General features: G+C 43.9%; 1 protein-coding gene and 1 long non-coding RNA gene across 4 annotated transcripts in view; one reads left to right on the top strand and one right to left on the bottom strand.

Moving 5' to 3' along the window:
- Positions 1 to 7,794: 7,794 nt before the first annotated feature.
- Positions 7,795 to 13,865, bottom strand: LOC140635772 (uncharacterized). Its single transcript, XR_012033103.1, has 2 exons — positions 13,738 to 13,865; positions 7,795 to 13,526 (listed from the first exon to the last, which is right to left on the bottom strand). It is a non-coding gene; the product is annotated as an uncharacterized lncRNA (long non-coding RNA).
- A 381-nt stretch (positions 13,866 to 14,246) lies between these two features.
- C6H1orf21 (chromosome 6 C1orf21 homolog) overlaps positions 14,247 to 22,770 on the top strand; it is a 215,420-nt gene continuing 206,896 nt past the window's right edge. For 2 of the 3 annotated variants that reach the window (XM_072830914.1, XM_072830910.1), the window contains exon 1: positions 14,247 to 14,640. The gene's annotated coding sequence lies outside the window, so the exon portion shown is untranslated. Of the gene's footprint in view, positions 14,641 to 15,602; positions 15,722 to 22,770 lie in introns of all 3 variants that reach the window. The other variant, XM_072830911.1, reaches the window with a different exon arrangement.

The following is a 22,770-nucleotide window of genomic DNA, read 5'->3' as shown; positions in this document are numbered from 1 at the left end:
ATTAATTGCTTATTAGGCATATGATTGGCAAAGATTTTCTCCCACTGTGCAGGTTGCCTTTTCCCTTTTTTGATAGTGCCTTTTGATGCACCAAAGAGCAATATGTAATTTTAAGCAGAGAGCAGATATTTTCCAATTGGTGTGTGGAGGGTAGATTTGAGTGGGGCAAGGCCAGGGACCTGGGGAAACAGGTTAGACGACCACAGTATCCAGGTAGATGAGACACAGTGGGGTCTAAGCTGGAACAAAGAGAAGAAATGGGAAGAAAGGGATGCCTGGGTGGTTCAGTGGTTGAGCATCTGCCTTTGGCTCAGGTTGTGATTCCTGAGGAGGGCCTGGAATCGAGTCCCACATCGGGCTTCCCACAAGGAGCCTGCTTCTGCTTCTGCCTATGTCTCTGCCTCTCTCTCTGTGTCTCTCATGAATAAATAAATAAAATCTTTTTTTAAAAAATGGGAAGAAAGACTTATTTAGAAAGTAAAAGCAACCAGAGTACAGTGAGAGTGGAGAAAATAAAGGACAGAGGGAAAAAGCATTGAGGAATTGCTTTGATATTCAACAAGAGATGATGAGGACCTGAACTGGGAGAGCAGCAGTGATGGCAGAGAAGAGACAAATTTGAGAATATTAAGTCCTAACTGATTGGACAGGCATAGGAAAGAGAAGACTGATTGATGACTCCAAGCATGAAGAGCCCAGGAAAATATTACCTTGATTTACAGTTAACAGCCTAAATTAAATTAGTCTTTGACACAGACTAGTCTAGATGTGTCAACCCCTGTATAGAATGGTTTAGTTGAGCCTGCCCTAAGTTTCCCCTCCTACCTTCACTTTCCGCTAGAATCATTTCTTCTTGTAAAAATATATTCTATGATTTATACAACCTCAAATTCTTTTGGAAGGATATGGTATAATAAGTAAGTGTAGGGATCCCTGGGTGGCGTAGCGGTTTGGCGCCTGCCTTTGGCCCAGGGCGCGATCCTGGAGACCTGGGATTGAATCCCATGTCGGGCTCCTGATGTATGGAGCCTGCTTCTCCCTCTGCCTATGTCTCTGCCTCTCTTTCTCTATCTCTCTGTGTGACTATCATAAATAAATAAATAAATAAATAAATAAATAAATAAATAAAAAAGAACTGCTTTAAAAAAAAATAAGTAAGTGTAAAAAAATAAACCCAGGTTCAAATCTGGATTGCCATTTACTAGCTTTGCAATTTTGAGTAAGTGACATAAACTCTATGAACTTCTGTGTCCTTCTATGTCTGTTCAGTGGGTATAATAATAGCATCTCACTCATGCAGATGCCATGGGGATCCAATGGAAATGATTCAGGTCAGACACTCAGTGCTGGACCAAAAGCCTTTATACATATGAGCTGTTGCAATCATTGCTATTCCACCTCTCTATCCAATGTCAAAGTCGAGTTGGATCTAAAATAACTTGAAGATGTGAGGAAACAGGGTGGCAGGGCAGAGAGCAATGAGGGAAATATGAAGACCAGTAACCAGTGAGCTTCATGGAAGAATCATAGCCCTGGAATCAGAAAATCCTGGTTTAAATCCTGAATTATTCTCTTGACTAGCTTCATGGCCTCTTCTGCTTAAGACCTAGATGGGGAGGGACTGTAGGTCAGTACCAGTGGTGAAGGGAATGCTGGTTCCCACCCTTCTCTCAGAAGTTTGCCACTGTGTTTTTTTCTGGCTTCTGAGGCATTACCTCCAAGAGAAATGGCAGGTCCCTGCACTTGGAGCCCAGATCTACAGAATTGGTGCTGAATCTCCCACCCACAGGAATGTGACAGTCAACCTGGATGATGCAGAGGATTGCATTCCAGAATGTTTATGATACTGGTTAGGAGAACTGGAACATATTTCATATCAGAGCTTACTTGTTACTATGGAGGGAAGTGTTTCCTATGACATGCTCCTTCTTCAACCCTCACTGGAGGTGGCACTATGAAGGGTTCGGTCCTCAGCTCGTTGGCCACTGTGAACCTCAGGCAAATTCTGGGGAGTGTGGGTTACAGCTGCGGTGTGCTGCAGTAATAGTGTACCACAGTGTGACTTCCCGACAGGCTTTCTTTATCAACAGGCTGAAGCTCTTTCACAGCCCAGAGTGGGAAGGAATTTGACATTGTCTCATTTAAAATAAGCACTTTCTGCCCCATGGGTTCAATTAGCAGTAGTGATATCAAGCATTTTAAAGTGTCGTGTTCCATCTAACTATATTTCTACAGGGAAATATTAAAGACATATCTATCTATACATATGCACATAGAAAATGATTAAGAAGGGTACCTAGGTGGCTCAGTCACTTAAGTACCTGCCTTTGGCTCAGGTTATGATCCCAGAGTCCTGGGATAGAGCCCCGCATCAGGCTTTCTGCTCAGAGCCTGCTTCTGCCTCTCCCTCTACCTGCCACTCTGCCTATTTGTGCTCTCTCTGTTAAATAAATAAATAAATAAATAAATAAATAAATAAATAAATAAATATCTTTTAAAAAGGAAAAGATTAAGAATCCATAGTCTGAAACCACAGGATTTTTTAAAAAAGATTTTATTTATTTATTCATAAGAGACAGAGATAGACAGAGACATAGACAGAGGGAGAAGCAGGCTCCCAGCAGGGAGCCTGCTATGGGACTTGATTGCCAGACATGGGATCACGCCCTGAGCCAAAGGTAGACACTCAACCACTGAGCCACCCAGGCATCCCAGAAACCACAGGATTTTAACATTTCTGAAATAGGCTACCCCAAGCTTTGAAGAACATATGACACCTCCCCCACTCCCACTAAAAGCAATATGGCAGCTTTTATCATTGTTTTGTTTAATTCTCTTGCTAATGCTAATTAACTTGTAACTATATTTTGTCTGCCTTCAAAGGAATTACATATAGTGGAGAGTATTAGTCACAAATACGTGTGTTCCACAAGCAAACACTGTCCCATATTCATTTTAATTTTGAGTTGATCACTGACATTAAAGACTGGAAGATTTCACATGGAAATTGAGATTTCTGTTCTCTTCTGAGAAAGCATAAAGGACTCACCTCCACAGATGTCAATAACCACCAGGAGCTGAGAGGCACCTCCATGCACCTCAGTCCCCCCTTGGCCTATGGTCATCATCGAAATCACTCCCTAGCCCTTAATAGCCATGTGAGTAAGACACCCTTATATCACACACATTCTGTATATTGTAACAGTAACTAACTACTTATTTATATTTATTTAACAACAACAACAACAACAAAAACAGTAACCAACCAAGTATTGATGAAGTATCTACTAAGTGCTCATTCCAGTCCCAGTTGCTCTTCTAAGCCAAAAACAGAAAAAAAAAACCCCTCATTCTTATGTTAAAGGCACTTACAGTCTGGTTCTGTACCACCCAATACAGCCTCTAGTCATGTGGCACTACTGAGCCTTTGAATTAAGTTAGTCTGAACTGAGATGTGCTGTAAATATAAAATACATGGTGGATTTCAAAGATATACCTCACGAAAAAGTAAAATATATCATTAATAATTTTTATATTGATTACGTGCTGAAATAACATTTTGATACTACGAGTTAAATAAAATTTATTAATAAAAGTACTTTCACCTGCTTTTTATTTTCCAATGCCACTATTAGAAAATTTAAAATTACACATGTAGTTCACATTATATTTCTACTGGACAGCACTGGTCTCATTGGTCAATGTGTGTTCAGCAGAAATTTATCCAGACTCCAAGAAGCTGGGATGAGAAATGCACCGTAATGGAAATGGAAGATGGATCTGAATAGATGAAATGTGACTAAATCTGTGCCTATTACCTCACAGAGCCTGAAACTGCAACAGGCTGTCTGTCCGTTAATCCCATTTCGACTCTTTTCCTTCTGCCTCACTGACATGCATTGGTGACAATGATGGCGGCTGACTCTGAGGAGTGGGGGAAGGGGGCAACAAGGTTTAGGATTTCAAGACTGCTGGGAAGCTCAGTTTGCTCAGTCCTCTGAGAAGCAAACAGCCAAGATGGAATTAAATATGCAAGGATTTTGTTAGGGAAAATACTTGAGTAAGAAAAAAAAAATGGGAAGAGACCCAGAGAAGCCTGGGAGAGCTAGTTAAGAGCAGGAGTGCAGGAGGGAGGGATGGAAGGTTGGGGGAGGTGTCTTCTGCTGCTGTGGAATCTGAGGATGGTTCAGCAAAGAGCACAGTGTCCTGGGGGCAAGGACAGGGGTCCGACGAGTCCTGTGTTACCCAGGTATGGGTCTGCTGTAGTATCTCTAATGCACTCGGTCAATGGCTTATAGCAGCCACTGGGAAGCTTGGCCTCCACACAAACACAGCAATGGGTTTCTGAGCTCAGCAAAGCTGGGGCCTGTGGTTTCTAGTTGGAGATCTGCAAGTGCATTTTCGTGACTGCCACAGAAGCCATCTCTGGTACCCAACAGGCTTGGTCAACCTAGAAGAATATAGCTAGAATACTTGCTGCAAGAGAGCAAAGACTAAAATAGCCACTTCTTCCTCTCATCCTTAGAATGCCAGCATCTTTATCTATTCACACAGGCCTCGTGTTCTGATCCTTGAATTATCTGTACAACTCTCCTTCGAAAAATGCTAAAAATCAAATATATATAAAGAAGAAAGAACGACCCCAAAATATACTCTTTATAGTATGAGTTGAAGTGCTGATGGGCTAGCAGTGAGCAGAATGGGGGTTTGAATAGAAAATCTTTAAGGTCACTTCCAATCTCCGTAGCTATATTTCTCTAACTCCTAAAGGAGTAGACTCTTGTTTCAATAGCCTTTTTTCTGTACTATAAAATTAAAACAGGCTCTTTGAAAAATGGAGGGAAAATTTTTTTTTGAGAAAACGTATTTTAAGCAACAGTCACCTCAAATTCCACCACAGAAACCGCCATTGCTAACATTTTAATATTTTTCAAGGCATATGTGTATAAAGTTTAGCCTTTATATGATCGTATTATATATACAATTTGATGTCTTCTTTTATAGTATAATGTAGCATAAACATTTCCTCATATCATTAAAGACACTTGAGTGTGGTATATATTACTGTACATTTCTGAATACCTCTTTATGATTAATTCCTAGAAGACTAGTAGTTGCTAGGGCAAAGGGCATATAAACTTCTAAAGCTTTTGATATATATTGATAAATTACTCTATCACCAGTATATCAGAGTGCCTGTTTCCCTAAACTTTCCTCAATCCTAGAGGTAGTAATTTTTAAAAATCTGCCAGTTATATACAGAGAAAATGGCATCATATTTATTTTCTTTTTCCTTTTTTTAAAAAATGTTTTATTTATTTATTCATGAGAAACACACAGAGAGATAGAGAGAGAGAGAGAGAGGGAGGCAGAGACACAGGCAGAGGAAGAAGCAGGCTCCATGTAGGGAGCTCGACGAGGGACTCGATCCAGGGTTTCCAGGATCACGCCCTGGACCGAAGGCAGGTGCTAAACCGCTGAGCCACCCAGGGATCCCCTATTTTCTTTAAACACTAGTAACATTGAACTTTTTGATTTATTTTAATAATAGTTTATATTTCCTCTTTTGTCAATTATTTTGTTCTATCTTTGATTAGCTTTCTGTTGAATTTGTATCTTTTCTTATTGGACTATGGAACTCTTTACATACTAATGGCCTAATCATTTACCTATCAACTATATTGCACATATCAGTGTGCCATTTACTTTTCAATTTGTTTATGATGATTTTCTGTTATACAATTGTGTTATGCATTCAAAACTAGCAATTTTTTCGTTTATGATTTCTGCTTGGCCAAGCCTTGCCTATTTAGAGATTATACAAAATTTTAAACCTATGTTTTTTCTTGTACTAAAAAAATAATAAAAGTGCCTTTACTTTTCACGCTTAAATATGCCATCCTATGTCAACTATACTCAAATACAAAAATTTTTAAATAATAAAAATAAGAAATTGAGGCAAAAATATAAATACATATGTCATCCATATGGAATTTATTTTTATATTTGCTCAGGTATAATTTAATTTTGCTATTTTACAAAGTGTCATCAGTTTGTTCCAACCCTTCGAAGCCATAATCTATTTTTTCCCATTTATTTGAATTTTCATCTTTACTATACACAAAGAGAGTATTTTAAATTTTTCTGGTTGGTTTTAAAAATCTCCTTCTTATTAATTTCCAGTTTTATTGCACGGTCATCAGAATGTGGCCGATACACTTTTCTACTTTGGGAAATGTATGGACATTTTTTTTTTTTTTGTCAGGTACGGTGGATCTCAGTCACTGTGAACTATTGTATGGTGTGTTGCAAAGTAAAATTTTACTGCTAATAAAACATTTAAACTTGCAACTGATATATATATATATATATACATATACATATACATATATATACACATATATATGAATCAGAGTTTATCTGATATATCAATACCAATATCTTTCTCATTCATTGGCATTACAATTCTTTTTTCCCCAGTTTTATTGAGATATAATTGACATATAGTACTGTATAAGTTTAAGGAGTAAAGCATAATAAATTAACTTACATATGTTGTGAAATAATTACCACAATACCTTTAGTTAACATCCATCGTCACCTACAGATACAAAAAAAAAAAAAAAAGAAAAGAAAAAGAAAGAAATGTTTTTTTTCCCTGTGATGAGTAGGCTTAGGAGGCATTACAATTCTTTATCATAGGACAAACAGGTGGAAGCTATGTGGAGTCACATCTTTACATTGATGTCCATGAAGTCTGGTCATTCTAGGGTTCTTTTCTTGAATTTCCAGAAGGATTCTGCTTCCATGATGTTTTTAGAGAGTCTTACAGTAACTCTCCCCAGGTCCCTCTGACTCAAGCTGATAAACTTGAGCCTCTATTTCCTTTTTTCTTTTTTTTAAAGATTTTATTCACGAGAGACACACAGAGAGAGGCAGAGACACAGGCAGAGGGAGAAGCAGGCTCTCCACAGGGAGCCAGATGCAGGACTCCATCCCCCAACCAGGGATCATGTCCTGAGCCCAAGGCAGCTGCTCATCTGCTGAGCCACTCAGGTGTTCTAAGCCTCTATTTCTTACAGTCAACAAAGCCCCACTAGAACACCATGCACATGCTGGAAGAAGGGACTGGGCCATATCAGATCAGTAGCCTGAGGACATAGATGTGAAACTTGAGCAACAGATCACTAAGAGAGGGAGGAGCCCTGGGGAGTGGGTGAGTTTTCCAGTTGTGCGGTAGTTCACGGTTGGCAGGGTGGGGCCCTCTGTCCAACAGTCCCCTTTAGCAGCTGGTTCTGAGCACTGCAGTGTGATCTAACTCTGAGTATGGCAGTTGGTACACTTCCGGAAGTTTCCGTAGGGATCAATTTGCTACTCCCTGGGTACTGTACCTCCAGGTTCTCCAGCATGGGTAACAGTGAGACTCCACTGCAAACTCCTTCTTCTTGCTACTTGGGTCCTGCTTTTGCATTTCATGAATTGGAGGCTGCCTCTCTTTTTCTTTCAAATAAGTTTCATTTTATCTAAAGGAAATATCTAAAAATATTTTTTTAGATTTTCTAGAATGTGGTAGCACTTTAATTGAGTTATATGTTTGCTTCTGTTTTAAAAAAAAACTTTGAAGGAGCATGAAGGAGTAAAGCCCTTGTGCTCCAATTATCAGCATCAGTTGAAAATTACATTTTCCATTTAATTCTTTTTTCTCATTTAAAACTAAAATGTCTTAATTTGTCTATAATACCTCCTTGTTGAATCTGCCCTAGTAATGAAGGAAAAAAATACAATGAAAGCTGGTAGAAATACCAGGATATCTTTAATAGCTGTAAAGCATTATTCAACATATAATTTGTATACTCTCAGAATAATAGGCATCATATTCTTTGATATTTTGCTTTATTCTTTTCTCCATACTTTTTTGTTCCCTCTCTTCTCTCTTATAGTCAGTTCACATCAGGATACGTAGTGGGTGATATCAGCAATAAATAACTTATTCAGTAAATACATTTTGAGCTCCGCAATTTACAAAGCTTTTAATTTTTAAAAAGATTTTGTTTATTTATTCATGAGAGACACAGAGAGAGAGAGGCAGAGACATAGACAGAGGGAGAAGCAAGCTCCTCGCAAGGAGCCCGATGTGGGGCTGGATCCCAGGTCTCCAGGATCACGCCTTGAGCTGAAGGCAGTTGCTCAACTGCTGAGTGACTCAGGCATCCCCTGATTTACAAAGCTTTAAGCAAAGGGTTCTAGGAAATGTGAAGGATAAACAAGTTCTGGCTGTAGCAACTGTCATCACAAAAGTGTAAGCAAACTTCAACCTTTTCATGTGTTCAACACAATTAGTCATTAGGGAAATGCAAACCAAAACCACAGTGAGATACTCCCGCATACCCACTAGGTGCAAAAAAGACAAGTATTAACAAGTGTCTGTGAAGATGTGGAAAAATTGAAACCCTCCTATTCTTTGAGGTGATAAAAATGTTCCAGAGTGAGATAGTGGTGATGGTTACCCAGTCATGTGACTGTACAAAAAAACAACCAAAGCATACAATTTACAAAATACATATCTACCACGTATTAGTCAGAATTGGTTAACTACTATAACAAATAAACCAAATCTCAAAGGCTCAAAAAAGCCCAAAACTTCAGTAGGAGGTGGGGGAGGCAGAGTTCAATTTTGACAAGGGGGTTTTGGAAAGCTTCTCAGAACAAAAGACATTTAAGTCAGACCATAAAGAACAAGAGATTACAATAGCCATTTACAAAGCATCCATGTCTGCCCTTTAAATGTGCCAAATGGCAGGCCTTTATGTTTAATTCTCTGTGTATGTAGTATGGTCCCTTTGAGGCAAACGAAGACCCTGAGGCTCAGAGAGGTCAAGATCAGCTTGTGGGTGGCCACAGAGCTAATGAATGGCAGAGAAAGAGTTGAATCGGCTGACAGGCGAGTTCTTGGACTATGAAGAGGTTTGAGTAGTCTACACAGAGGGAACAATATGTGTAAGGGCGTAAGGGTAGAAATAATGGAATATGGATGGGAACCAGCAAATTAGCCAACTAGCTCCAGTTAGCACCTGGAACTGGGACTTAATCTTCAAAGGTAGGCAGGGCCCAAATTATGGAAGGTTTTGTGTGCGTGATGGAGAAATTCAGAGAGCAAAATCTCCTGTTCCCACAGAGTTTATAATCTAATGGAGAGACAAGACCAACACGTGAAATAACAATTACCATTCACACATTACAGGCTGGAAGCAGGACTATAGTCTAAGCTGATACCAGTTAGCAGATGACTTGAGTATCTAGGGATTCATCTGTTACACCCACAGTGGCAGAGCTCTTGTGTGACCTGGAAAAAGGGGCGTGCCATGCTGGAAAGCTAACTTCCAATATCTGGGCAAGGCTGTGAAAGGTGGAGAGGTTGGAGCGAGCCTCGGGGTGTAGCTGACCCCTCCCGGATGTCCCACCCTCCTTCATTCTTCTCTTTTGCCTGGGGCTGAGTCTCACTCCTTTGTGATAGGTTCTTAACACTCCCTGCTTCAAGTGACTGTTACACGTTTTCATCTTCTGTCTACCCAGATTTGGAAAGTGAGATAAAAGAAATAACCGACCCTAGGGAGAAACCCAAGAAAGAAAGAAATAGATGTAAGTCAGAGTCATAATTTTCAGATCTAGAAAAGCAAGTTACTCAGAGTAATTCACACATCATTGAGAGACCAATTAGAACCATTAGCAAGTTGTTAGCACTGACTTTAAACTACCTACTCTGATGTAGCCCCAACCATTCTGAAGGGGCTGTGTGGTGTCACTAGAATCAACTAGTATAAACATACCTGTACATAAACAACCCTCAATCCACAACCGTTTGTTGGGTGCTTTACCTCTCTGTGCACTGTGGTCCCTCCCCAAAGGAAGATTTCAATGCACACACTCACACAACTGTCTAGTCTCAAACAACTAGCTACTGGTCTTGATGGTGGAGCTAACATAAAAGATGTGGAAGGTCCCCAGCAGCATAAGATTGTGAAATTTCAGCAAGGGAGGAAGACTATGGTTATACAAAAGTTCAGAGATCCAAGGCTAGGGTTGCTCAGTTATGCCTCCCTTTAGGCCTTAGACTGGGAGCCTCCCCTTGAAGGATGAGTAAAAGTGAAGCAAAAAAGTGGAGGAGTTTGAAGAGAAAATATATTTCCAACAGAATGTGGGCTCTGGCATCTGACTAGTGAGAACCAATCTTGGCTTTTACCACTTGGCCTTGCAATCATTACTTTATCCCTACTTTCCTACCCACATCTGCGTGGGAATGATGAGAACAGTAGGATCTGATTGCATTGTTGGGGAAGATGAAGTGAGTTAGTTCACATACATTATGATTTACATGATGCCTGGTATATACAGCAGACAATCAGTGTTAGCTGTTACTGCATGGAGCAAATACAAAGAAAGCACATTTCAGAGCAGTACTTACTTTAGGATCACTTGTTTCTGAATAATCCTGCCAAAGCTACTTTTAACTTGATTATCCAGAAAAATTAACATTAGAACCTTTTAAAAACAAATCATATAAAATGAATTCATGCTGATCAATATGAGATATTATAGGAGGTGTTGTATATAGTATTTACTACTTTTTTTTCCCCAATCAACCTTCATTTTCCTTGGTTTCCCTTTTATAGTCAATAGGAAAAGGAATCTATATGTCTGAGCTTGGGCTGCTATAACAAAATGCCACGACTGGGTGACTTAAACTCCAGATGGTTATTTCTCACAGTCCTGGAGGTTAAAGACTGAGAACAGGGTGCCAGCATGGTCAGGTTCTTGGGGATGACCCCTTTCCCAGCTTCCATTTCCAGATGGCTTTGTTGTGGGTGGGGTGGGGTCAGAGAGAGTTCTATATTCTCTTCATATAAAGGTGCTAATCTCATCATGAGGACCTCACCCTCATGACCTCACCTCCCAAAGTTCTAATAGCATGACACAGGTTAGGGCTTCAACACAGGAACTAGGTAGGGGGCGGTGGGGTTGGGGATACAAACATTCAATCTATTTAAAAGAAAAATAAGAAACAAAAAATTCCAACTTATTTGTTGTGAATGGTCTTATAGTGCCAAGTATGTATAAGTTAAAGCTTCAGGAATAAAAGAAAGTTAATTATAATAGTAGGGACTTTGATGTTTAAAAATGCAAATTTTCTGAGCAATAAGGATATCATTTTTCTTTGAAAGTTACAGTGAGACTGAAGATATGGAACTTAGAGATTCTGGTGGGGCGGGAGGGCAAAGAGGTGATGACTTTATCACTTGTAATCAGAGGGGATAGTCATGTTTTTCATTATTTTTTTAAATTTATTTTTATTTATTTATGACAGTCACACACACACAGAGAGAGAGAGAGAGGCAGAGACACAGGCAGAGGGAGAAGCAGGCTCCATGCACCGGGAGCCCGACGTGGGATTCGATCCCAGGTCTCCAGGATCGCGCCCTGGGCCAAAGGCAGGCGCCAAACCGCTGCGCCACCCAGGGATCCGCTGTTTTTCATTATTTTTATATGTTTATAGTTATCTTAATAATTATGAATAGCTAGAGATTATTCAGTAATAAAATGTCTAGTAGATTTAGCTTGTGCTGACCAAACACGTTTGCATGGTTTGCACTGCATCCCTGCCTCTCTGGCTCCCAGTGCCCCCTCCTGCCTACCCTCCTCTGCCTTCCTATTGTGCTCTTCTGCAGATCTTGCCAAGAGCAAGGTCCCACTGTCCCCACAGTCCCACTGTGTCTCCCATGACGCTCTGCAAGAAAGTATGTGTGTGTGTGTGTGTGGTGAGTCTCTATTCTTGCATCCTCCAGATGTGGTGGGGAGGAGTGATTTAGGAGAGGTGTCCCTGGGATCCCAGGTGAAAGGAAGAATGAGTTTTCTCACTAAAACAATGTTTAGCAAAGCAGTTAATTTCTACAAAAATTACAGCACCAAAGAGTGTTTACTAAAAAAGCTAAAAGGAGCTTAAGTTTCCTGACCCCTCATTTTACATGAACCCTTCTAAGGGGTTTCTGTACTTTTGATCTTCTATGGCTAGAACATCTGGCTGCCCAAATTGTGCTTCTAGCCCTATTAAACCTGGATTGTTTCTGGTCAACACTATCATTTCATTACAGATTCCCTCCATGGACTACTTGCAGACTCTCCTGAGACCCTCACTACCATATATAATGTCTATTGAAAAACACACACTTAACATACAACCTGTTCTCTGCCCTAGGAAGTTATCTAGGGCAGTTGTCTATCCTTCAAGGGATAGAATTCAACACAGATAAACATTTATAGAGTTGGTTCGTTTAGGGTGGTCTGTGTAGATGAGGGATGGAGGTGGGGGGAGTGTGCACAGAAAAAGCTTGTTACCCTTAAGGACTCTTTTACATAGATACACACACACATCTTAATCATCATCTATTTCTTTCATTTTGGGCCATTTAGGCATGGCCCAAAAACCCCAGAAAAGGGTTGACTACATTTACATAAACCCAGCAGATGGATCCCTCCCCAACTTTAAGAAAGAATGCAAAGATTAAAAAAAAAAAAAAGTCTACCAGATTTGGGGTTAAACTACACATCTGAAATAACAGCTCATATTTCTTGAGTTCTTACCATGTGTCATTATGCAAAGTGTTTTACACGCACTGGCACCTCGTTTTATTTTCTTCTTACTTTCACAACAAGCCTATGAGGTAGGAGCCAGTATCATCAATCCCATTTTACAGCTGAGGAAGGGAAGGCTAACAGAAATGAAGTGGGTTGCCTAGGGTGATAGAGATGGTGGCTGCCAGTGCCTGATTGGAATCCTAATTTGCCTAGTCTCCCTTCTTAACCATTCCTCTTCAGACTACAGAGAATCCTGGTTCCCAGGAGACAAATGAACTAGAATATGGATCATTTAAATGAACAGAACACAAGTAGATTTTCAAAAACAACCTGATATCAGTCTTTTACATTGATAAAGAGAAAGCACTGGAAAATCCTTTTTTTTTTTCCCCCTCCCCAAAAAGGTTGACTTCCCCAGCCACTATGGGTGGTTATGAACTCATTTCATCACACTAAATTACGAATTTGCTTTTCAATTAAAGTGTCTCATCACTGTCACGGCTCTGACGTGTCCTTTCCCAATGTCCAACTTCATCTTGGTGTAAAGAGACACGATTCGGTTGGTTCGTGTGTAATCCACAAAGACCCAGGGGGGTATCTTTTGCCCCTATTGTTTTCTTGGGTGTCCTCACTCGGAGGCCAGGCATTCCTCACGTGTCTGGGGCAATGCAGCAGGAGCAGCAGGAGCAGCAGCAGCAGCAGCAGCAGCAGCAGCGAGGAGCCCAGAAGCTGCACAAAAGACGTCCGACCGCTATCGATGTGAAAGATCAATTCAGGGCTCGCACGAAAGACCCACGATGACCGGGAAGAGGGGGGAAAACAAAACAAAACAAAACAAAACAACCTTCTCCCAGAGGGTGGGGAACTGGGGACGTCTTGTGAGCGCCCGCGGAGACCTGAACGGATAAAGCAGTGACTGCGATCTTTCGGACCCTCCCCCGCCCCCCCCCCCCCGGGAGGCGCCCGGCCCGTGCGGCCTCCGCCCTGGTCGTCCCCCGAGGCCGAAGGGCGGGGAAGGGGAGCGGGGCGCGAAGTCTCCGGCCGGGCCCCGAGGCGCACCGCTGTCTCCCCGCCCCCCCGCCCCCGGGGCCGCCTCCACCGGGTCACCTGGGCTCCGTCCAGCCGGCGGGCGCCGCGGCTCCAGGGCAGGGTGGGGGCGGCTCTGCGGCCACCCAGCGGGGAGGGGGGAGCGCGCGGCGCGCCCAGGGTGCCCGGCCCTCCCTCCGAGCGCTCCCGGCGGGCGCGGCCCCGCGGCGGGCGGGCTCTAGCGCGGAGCTGGGCCCCCGGCCGGGGAGCTGCCCCGCACGCCCGCGCCTCCCCGCGGGTGGCAGCGTCCGCACGCGCGCGGCGTCCCCGCCGGGGCCTCCCGTCCCGCGCCCCCGCGCCCCCGCGCACGCGCACACACGCGCACACACACGCACGCTCGCGCGCACACCTACGCGCAGCCCCCCTCCCCCTGCCCCCCGCAGCCCCGCGCGCCCCGCGCGCCCCGCGGCCTCGGCAGGCTCCTCCCCCGGGGGCGGGGCGCGGCCGCGCGCGGGGGCGTGGCCGGCGGCGGGGGGCGTGGCCCGCTGCCCCCGCCCCCCGCGTGAGTGACTGGGCGAGGAGCGGCCCTCCCCGCCTGCCTCCAGCGCCGCCGGGCGGTCCCCTCCCTCGCCCGCTCGCAGCTCGCAGCTCGCAGCCCGCGCCCGCTCGCTCCCTGCCCACTCCCGGGGGGACGTTCCGCGCCGCGGCCCCGCGGCCGCCGCTTCTTTCACACTTTAGTTGGGAGCCGCGCGCCGCGCTCAGCGACCGGAGAGCTGGCCGCGCGCCGTGGCCTCCCGCACGCACGCACGCGGGCCGGGCTCCGGGGCTCTCGGCGCCTACTCGGAGCGGCGGGGAGGAGGGGGACCCCGGACTGTCTGTGGGGAGGCGGAGGAAGAGGAGAGGAGGGAGGAAGAGACGCGGCGCGGAGGCACGGGGCGGGGGGCGGGAGGCTGGCCACCTTCAGCCCCCCCGCGAGCGCGCAAGGTAAGCGTGGCCCCCCAGCCGGCCTCGGCGCCCCGCGGCGCCCCGCGGCTCCCCGGCCGGCCCCGGCCGGCCCCGGCGGGCTGGGGGGAGGCCTGCGGGGATCCGCCGCGCGGGAGGGACGGGAGCCGCGGTGGGGGCGCTGCGGGCGCGGGGCCGCGGCTGCCGGTGCGGGGACGGAAGCTGGGGTGGGGGCGCCTGCTCGCCGGGCGGAGGGGCTGGGATGCGGCCGGGGCTGCTGACGACTTTCGTCACATCGAGGCCTGGGTGGCTGGTGCGAGACACCCCTCCCTTCCCACCCGCTCCCCCTGCCGCTCTCCGCCCGCCCGCTCCTCTCGAGCTTTGCATGCAGCCGCCGTACTTTGCAAGCCGGAGCTTGAAAGAAAAGGAAAAAAAAAAAACAAAAAACAAAACAAAACAGCAAAACCCCCAAACCAAACCAAACCACAACAACAACAAGACAGATCTCAGAATCCTTCACTAAGTCTTCCGAGTCCCTTCTCCCGCTCGGACTGATCGATGTGTTTGGGTGGGTGTTGGGATCCCCGGGATTTCGGAAGTTTTGACCTTTTGGGGGTGGCTGGTCTCGGTGCATCTGTTTGCCCACCTCGGTGTGTTTATTATTCGTGCCCATGCGAGGCAGCAGCACAGGGTGCTTGGGTATTGTGCACGGAGGAGATTTCACTCTCCTCTGCAGGCAGTTCGCGAAGTCTCCCGGCTGCTGTCCTCCTCGATCATCCATCCACCCTGCCTCCTCCCTCTCCGGAGGGATTTTTCCCCCCCCCCCCGTCCCCCGCTCCTACCACTTACTGTTTGTGTGAGAGAAGTCCCTGGGCTTGAGGGCTCTCATCTCCCATTCATTCCTCTTCTAAAAGCCCTGAATTGGCTCAGGCACATTGGTCAAATTTGGGTTTTTTGTGGTTTGTGTGTGTGTGTGTGTTTTTTTTTTTTTTTTTTTTCTCCAGGAGTTACATGGTCAGAGATAAAAATACATACACAGAAACACGCATTAATCCTGAGTGATGACAAACACAGTTGGAGATAGAAGTGATTTGTTTCAGTGGGAAGCCTACCTCTGTATAAGGTATCTTCCAATCGCGTGTGGGTTAGGAAATTTGTTTTAAAATAGATAGTGCTTGTGTTGTGTGTGTGGCTGGAAGACAGCCATAAGTTCAGCTATTGGAGCAACTCTGAAAGTGATACACCCTGATTATCCAGAACCTTGGTTGAAGACATACACATGCTCTGACTCAGACGTTGGGAGGGGGGCTGACACACCATAGATTCCATGAAACACTTTTTTTCTTTTTTTTAAGGAAACATTATGGACCGTTTGGGGAAGTGGCATGTTCATTTTACACTGAGAGAGGTTATGAAAACCTTCCTACTCAAGGGGGTGGACTCACCTTTCACCTAATAATAACCTTTCAGCTTGGTAGAGTTGGAATGTACCAGGGTAGAAGAAAACCAAGGGTAATGTGGGTCTGAGCTATTTCGCTCTCCTAGGGGGAGGTGATGTTTCTGAAGGGTTTTTCAGCCCAGGATGCTCAATTTGGGGGCTTTTCTCCCCTCTTTCGTACTTCTAGAGCCGGATTGTAGGGCCAATAGGACGTGTTCTGTGTTGGCTCTTTGGGAAATACAATTGAACAGACATGGAAATTAATTTAGACCAGATCACCTGTTTTTGTTTTGCCCCTTGTGAAGTGTCGTTGATAAGACATCTGAGTGTATTTATCTGAGGTGGACCAGCACTTTCACTGACCACAAAATGCAGCATTGAAATGGCATCTCCTCTCATGTTTCTTACTGGGCAGATGGGATTTAAGAGAACAGTTCTGGAGGGCTGCTGGGCAAAGCAGCAGAGACAAGCAAACTTAAGCTCTTGGATCAGCCGATGCCTGAGGAGGAGTAGGCGCTTCTGTTGTCAGGCTCACCTCCATTGGAGCATATGCCCCAAGAAAAATGGCCTTGGTTAATGGGGGGAAGTCTTCTATCCAATGTTAAAAGTTCATCCTGGGAGAACCCTGAGGTTCTAGCTTCCCTCTGCAGCACTGACTCATTTTCACTCTTGGAGAGAACTGATCATTTTTGTTTTCTTGGCTGGTAATTTATCCACCACCCCTTTCTCCCTATCTCATTTTATCATCTAACATGGATTTCTGGGAATTAATAGGCCACTGTTTGAAGTGGTTTGAGCTTCTTGAAGAATCACAGGGTGCAAATCAAGAGCTTGTTCGTTAATTGGTACTACTTGCTGTGACTGATTAAAAAAATCCTACCGAGGAGGAAGGTGGTTTGGCCGATTAGGAGTATCATTTCCAGGCAGATGGTGCCTCATCGTTGTGCCGGGTTTTCCGCCTGGCAAGCCTTGACTGTTTCCAGTGGCTTGCTCCAGGCTCTTCATGGCCGGCCCTCTTTCTACTGGCTATTTTCTCTCAAGAGAATGAGACACCCTAGGCTGGGAGATGGAGTGTCATGGCACCTCCCAGGAGGTCAGAAGCAGGACAGGGCAGGGACTCAATCACAGGGCAGGGGGTAAGGGGCTGGGGGTGGGGTCCTGAGTGTGATAAATATTCCCGGCTTCCCTGGAACTTATCAGTACAACTTGGGGCTGCTTGAGGCACAGACTAGTGTATTTAGGGCCACTTTAGGGTTCTTCTGTGGAATTTCAGAAGTCCCATAGCATGGGAGAGGTAAATGTTGTGATTAATTAAGTTCTTGTTAAAACATGAAAAACAGATTGCAATAGACCAGGATAACATACTGCTTGGAAAACTGAGAAGACATGGGTAGGGCCTGTCTGCAGGGAGAATTGCAACACTGAAACTGTATTTTGGAAATTGGTGACAGTTGTGACTTTAAAAGCTCATAATTCAAGGGCTTATCTAAAGTGGCATGCAAATTATACGTACACATATTTTTAAAGTAGGCAATTATTTAGCTTGACTATCTCAGTTCTGAAGTTTAATTTTACAAGTTACAGTTGCAACAAGAAACAACTTGACATGTCGTGGTTATGCAATCATGACAAGAGTGGTTGGATGTAAGCTGGGCTAGGATGAACATAGAAATGAATACCCAACAGCGTCCTCAGTCAGCAGGTATTAAGAAGTTTCTTGACTTTTTTTTAAGTGAAATGTGTTCCTGGAAAATGTATTTCCTCGGTTGTAGGCCAGGCACAGAATGTAAAGCCTGCCGAACATCACCACTTGTAAAAGGAGAGAGAGCTCCCGTCTTCTGCAGTGGGAACAGAAGATGAATTGACCAGGTGTCTGGAAGGCAGGCAGGTTTGGGTCATCTTTGCAAGCCCCACAGTAACCAGCACTACCTTGTACTTGGAAATTACTCAGTGAGTGATTGAATTGAATTAATCTAATTAGTTAAGGTCTGTAATGTGTCAAAAAAACTCCTTGGAAATACATTAGCTACAGACTGCCATTTCAATAAATCAGTGTGATAGCTTATTAACAGCTCCATATTCAGCCTCTGATAGGGTTTTTAATTGTTGAAGAATATTTGATGGGCAAGTAAACGTACCAAGCGTCATGTCCCCCTCAAATTACTGGAATTTCTACTTAGGGGCATCTTGTTTGGATTATATTGTTGATAAATATTTCTTCCCTCACGAGTGTGACTTATGACCATGGTCTTTACCTTTTTTGTTCAAGGAGTTTGGTGAATAATAACGCATCATATTAATGGGGCGCTTTATGGTTTTCAGAGAACTTTCATGTACCTTGTCTTACTGGACTTTGTGCTGTTACCCTAGCACTCAGGGTTTCCCATGCTGGAATCTCTCCTGGAATGTGCCTGGATCTAGGAGTAGGGGAAAGGGTATGGGGAGGCTCAGGTCGCCCCAGGTCTTGGTTTACCAGGTTTTCCCAGGGGAGGCTGTAATCACTAGTCACTGCTGCTCCCTCTAAAATAACATGGAAGAAAATAGAGACTTATCTCATGCAGGGAGCTCACCAGGCTCCTGGCATCCTGTGGCTCTGCCCTTTCATCTGTTCTCTCTTCCGGCTGCCTCTTACCTTACTCCTTTGCCCAAATATCCCCTTCACCTTTTAGTCCTTTCTGGAGCTTTAACATGGCCTTCTGTCCCACAGATTTTCATCCATAAGACCCTCCCGCTTCTTATTCTTCCACCTTACTTTTGCCTGCAAGACTTGAGTATTTGGTGTCTGAATAATCTTGTCCAGGATTTTAACCTTATCTCCAGGCCCACTTTCTCCTTCACTCCGCCCACCTCCCTGTTCAAGTATAGACTTCTGGCTTCTGGGGAGCTTCTTCCTTCTGCCCTCCGGGTCCCTCTACCTTGTCCTACTTTGCCCCACACCTCCCTTATTACTCCCACCCACTTCTCTCCATCAAGCTTTAGATCTTCTAGCACATACCTGCCTGCCTGTGCCTGTTTCACAGGCTCATGCCGCTTAGCAGATGCATTTATAGCATTCATGAGTTCAAGTGCACATGCCTTGTGCCTTGTAGAAAAATGGGACTAGAGTACCCGCAAGTTTAGGGATCTTTCTGGGCTTTGTTTTCACTTTTTACTTCAGTATATTTTGGATTTTTTAAGGTTCTTAAGCCACATAATAATAGCTGGAGTACTTCTTTACTTAACTTTTACATATTGTGTTGAATAATAATGGAACAGCACAATGATTATTGTTATTTTTAAAGATTTGGACAGCAAATGAAAAGCATTCCGAGATTTTCGTAATGGCACCGTTGAAAGGCTTTGCTCTACACCAAAGTTTACCGGCTAATGACAGAACTGGAACAGTTTATTTAATGTCGTCTTCACATTACCTTATTTTTTTCTCCTTTGGTTAAATAAATATTACTATAAGTTGAACCAGTTTTTTTCCTCATTTGTTATGGTTTTACTGCTCTCAATGAAAATTTTATAAGCTTACAGGACACGTTTATGCCAACTAAGGATTCTTTAGCTAATATTATTAGCTTGTTAACTAATAGGACCTAATATTGTTGGTTTTCCCTGTAAGTTTGTAGCATAGGTCAGCACCGTCAGTAGGGAGTCAGTGGGAGAAAAAGTATTAATGGGGACAACTACTAGAAAAACATTTCCTATTGACTCATTACATATATACTTGGGTTGGTCTTTTTATAAAATTGTACTTCACAAGTAGATCCAACACTAGTTATGCAATATCCTGAGTGCTCCAGGGCTTTTGGAAGAAGGTGCTTTAAAGCAGAGCAGGGAAAATGGTTTTTAAGTAAGAATTCCTTTTCTTTGATGGATTGTTGTTTTATTTGAGTTAGATGGATACCATGGTAGTTTTAGTTCACCGGTAAACCCTATGTTAGGATGTATTCCACCTCACTTGGTGACTTAAGATTTTCCCCACCTGAGCTGGGTAGAGAAAAGGTAATAAGAAGTTTAGTCTTCACTCCAGTTTGGGGGCCTCTTTCATGCCCGTCATCACATGTATATCATAGCCACTCCTGAAACCCTCTCCCTGAATCCCTGGTTGACAAGGAGGTCTATATATGGTTGTTTACAGTGCAGAGGAACCCTTCTATTGACAGTACGATTTCTATCATGAGAAGATTGAAAGGCCAGGTGTAGAGTAAGGAGATGCTGCAGGCTGCCAGGCTGTGGTTTACAGAGAACTTTTCAAAGACACAGATCGTTAATACATGCCAAGGGGTGACTTCAGCAGTTCTATATGAAAGTTCTGCCAGAAGCAATTTCCTTAAAATAATTTTGTAACCGTTCTTACAGTTAAAAGGTTATACAGGAAGAAACAACATATATCTCCTGTGTCTCAGAAAGCTACTATTACTATTTTAATGAAGGAGATGAGACTCTAGGAACCTCTTTGAGTTGCTTAATATTTGCTGAAAATTCAGATGTTCTAGCTTCTTTGCCAGGAATCCATGGCAGTCTAGATACAAGCAACCAAAACAAACCTTGTGCTTATCCTTGGTGGCCAGCCTTTCTAGCACCCACCCCAGCCCCACCTTGGGATCTTCAGGTCTTAGTTTAGATCCTGTCTCTGACCCTTTGCGGACAGTAAGAGTGGCTCCTCCCTTGCCTTCCATGAATGCCTGCAACACTTACTTGATGTTTGTTTCTTTCAGTGTTAGTTTTGATTTTTCAGTTATGTATTTTTTGCTGCCCCACCAAATGATAAGATCCTCTGTCATGCTCCCTGGGGATGTATTATGCTGAATAAGTGGCTGTTGGTCGGCTGACAGCTGTTCAGTGGTCTAAAGCTCCCAATTTTTCTCTGTGAAGACCTTGCTCCCATTCAGAACTCTCTTTAACCAAATGAGGAAGTATAGTGTGGGATGAGAAAAGATAATGGCGAAAAAAAAAAGATAATGGGAATTTCTAAATTCCTTTCTTGGCCATGATTAGGGCATCTTATCTTTCTTACTCACTCAGATAATTTATTAAACAAACATTTACTTTTGTTGATGATACTTTGTGTCATCTCTGTGCCTGGCACTGAAGAGATGCTGGAGATAGAGATAAAAAGGCCTGGCCCTGCCTTTGTGGATTTCTCAGACAAGCATGTGAATTGACATGCAAACACATGGTATGTGGTGAATAGATGCTGCTTTGGGAGTTGAGAGAAGAAAGCAGCCAATTCCCTCTAGAGTTAGGCTGACCGTGCAGCCTGGTTTCCCTGGGACAGCCCTGGTCAATGCCTAGTGTTCAACATAGGTCTTAAGATACCCCCTTGGCCCTCTGAAGTCTCCTAGTTTGAACAATAAATTGAATGATTCCCCCAAATAAAGAAGTCGTAGAAGGCTTTGTAGAGAAAGAGGTATTTGGGATGACAGTCAGTGGCTACACAAGAGTCCTCTAAGGTATTGTTTACATTTCTAAAAATATTGGGGGGCGGCTAACATTGGCTTTTAAACTTTATTTTTCTCATATTACTGTGGATTCATAGACTAGTTCACAGACTGGCATTTGGGGATAAAGGAAAAAGGAATTTATGGACAAAGGGAAGATGAAATAGGACATTTTAAGCAGAAGACACACATGATGCAGAAACCTGTGGATGTGGGCGAGGAGGCTGAGGAACCACACAACGCTTCATGGTAAACGGCTTTGACTTACTGCCCCAAATACAACAGTGAGAGGCACTGGAAGATTGTAAACAGGGGAGAGACATCATTTGCATGATAGTTCCTTCCAAGTGTGGGTCAGAGACTGGAGGGGAATAGGGACTGGAGTCAGCCAAGGGAACTTGGTACTACTAAGTAGGTGAGAGCTGATGGGAACTGAATTAATTCCTGAAAATGGAGAAGATGGACAGACAGGAAAGGTATTAGGAAGCAAGATTGGTGGGACTTGGTGACAGATTGGGACTGGAGAGCCAAGAAAGGAGTAAAGGATAATTGTACAATTTTGGGACAGATTGTTCTGTCTTTGCCTGGGACAAGGGATCCACGCATCCGGAGGAAAGGTTGTTAATTTGGTTTGGAGTATGTTGAGTATTTGGTGCTTCTATTCTTTTAGATGGAGATATCTTGAAATTCTGGTCTAGATTTCAAAAGAGAGATTTGGGACAGAATTGTGGATTTGGTCTCAGTGAATGTTTCTTAGGAAATTATTCCCTAACCACCACAGTAAGGTTAGATCCCTCTTTTCTGTCTTCCAGTTGCAGCACACATCTTGTCTGTATGTACTTATTATGATTATAGTTGCAGATTGAGTTTTGTGATTCCTCAAATCTGATTATTCACCTCCACCTCCCAACTGTAGGGTCCACGAGGGTAAGACTATATCTGTTTTTAATTCTCTTGTATCCCCATGACACCTACCACACAACTGGGGACTAGCATATATTTGGTGAATGAATGAATGAATGAATGAATGAAGGAAAGAAAGAAAGAAAGAAAGAAAGAAAGAAAGAAAGAAAGAATGAATTTTTGTAAATTTGGTAGTTGAAGCTGTATGGTTTGGTATGAGATTGCCTGGGGAAAGTAGGTTGAAGAAAACTGAACAGTGAGTTCCAGGCAACACCAACCATTAGGGCTATGGATGGAAAAGGATAGTGAAAGAGAATGAGCAGTACAGGCCTTCAGAGAGGCAGGAGAACCAGGCAAGCCTAGTGTCAAGGATAAGGGAGGGTGGATCAAGAATTCGCATGT

This window comes from Canis lupus, chromosome 6, assembly GCF_048164855.1.
Source record: "Canis lupus baileyi chromosome 6, mCanLup2.hap1, whole genome shotgun sequence".
NCBI lineage: Eukaryota > Metazoa > Chordata > Mammalia > Carnivora > Canidae > Canis > Canis lupus.
The sequence above is the reverse complement of the archived record's forward strand: the minus strand, read 5'-3'. Positions and strand labels throughout refer to the sequence as shown.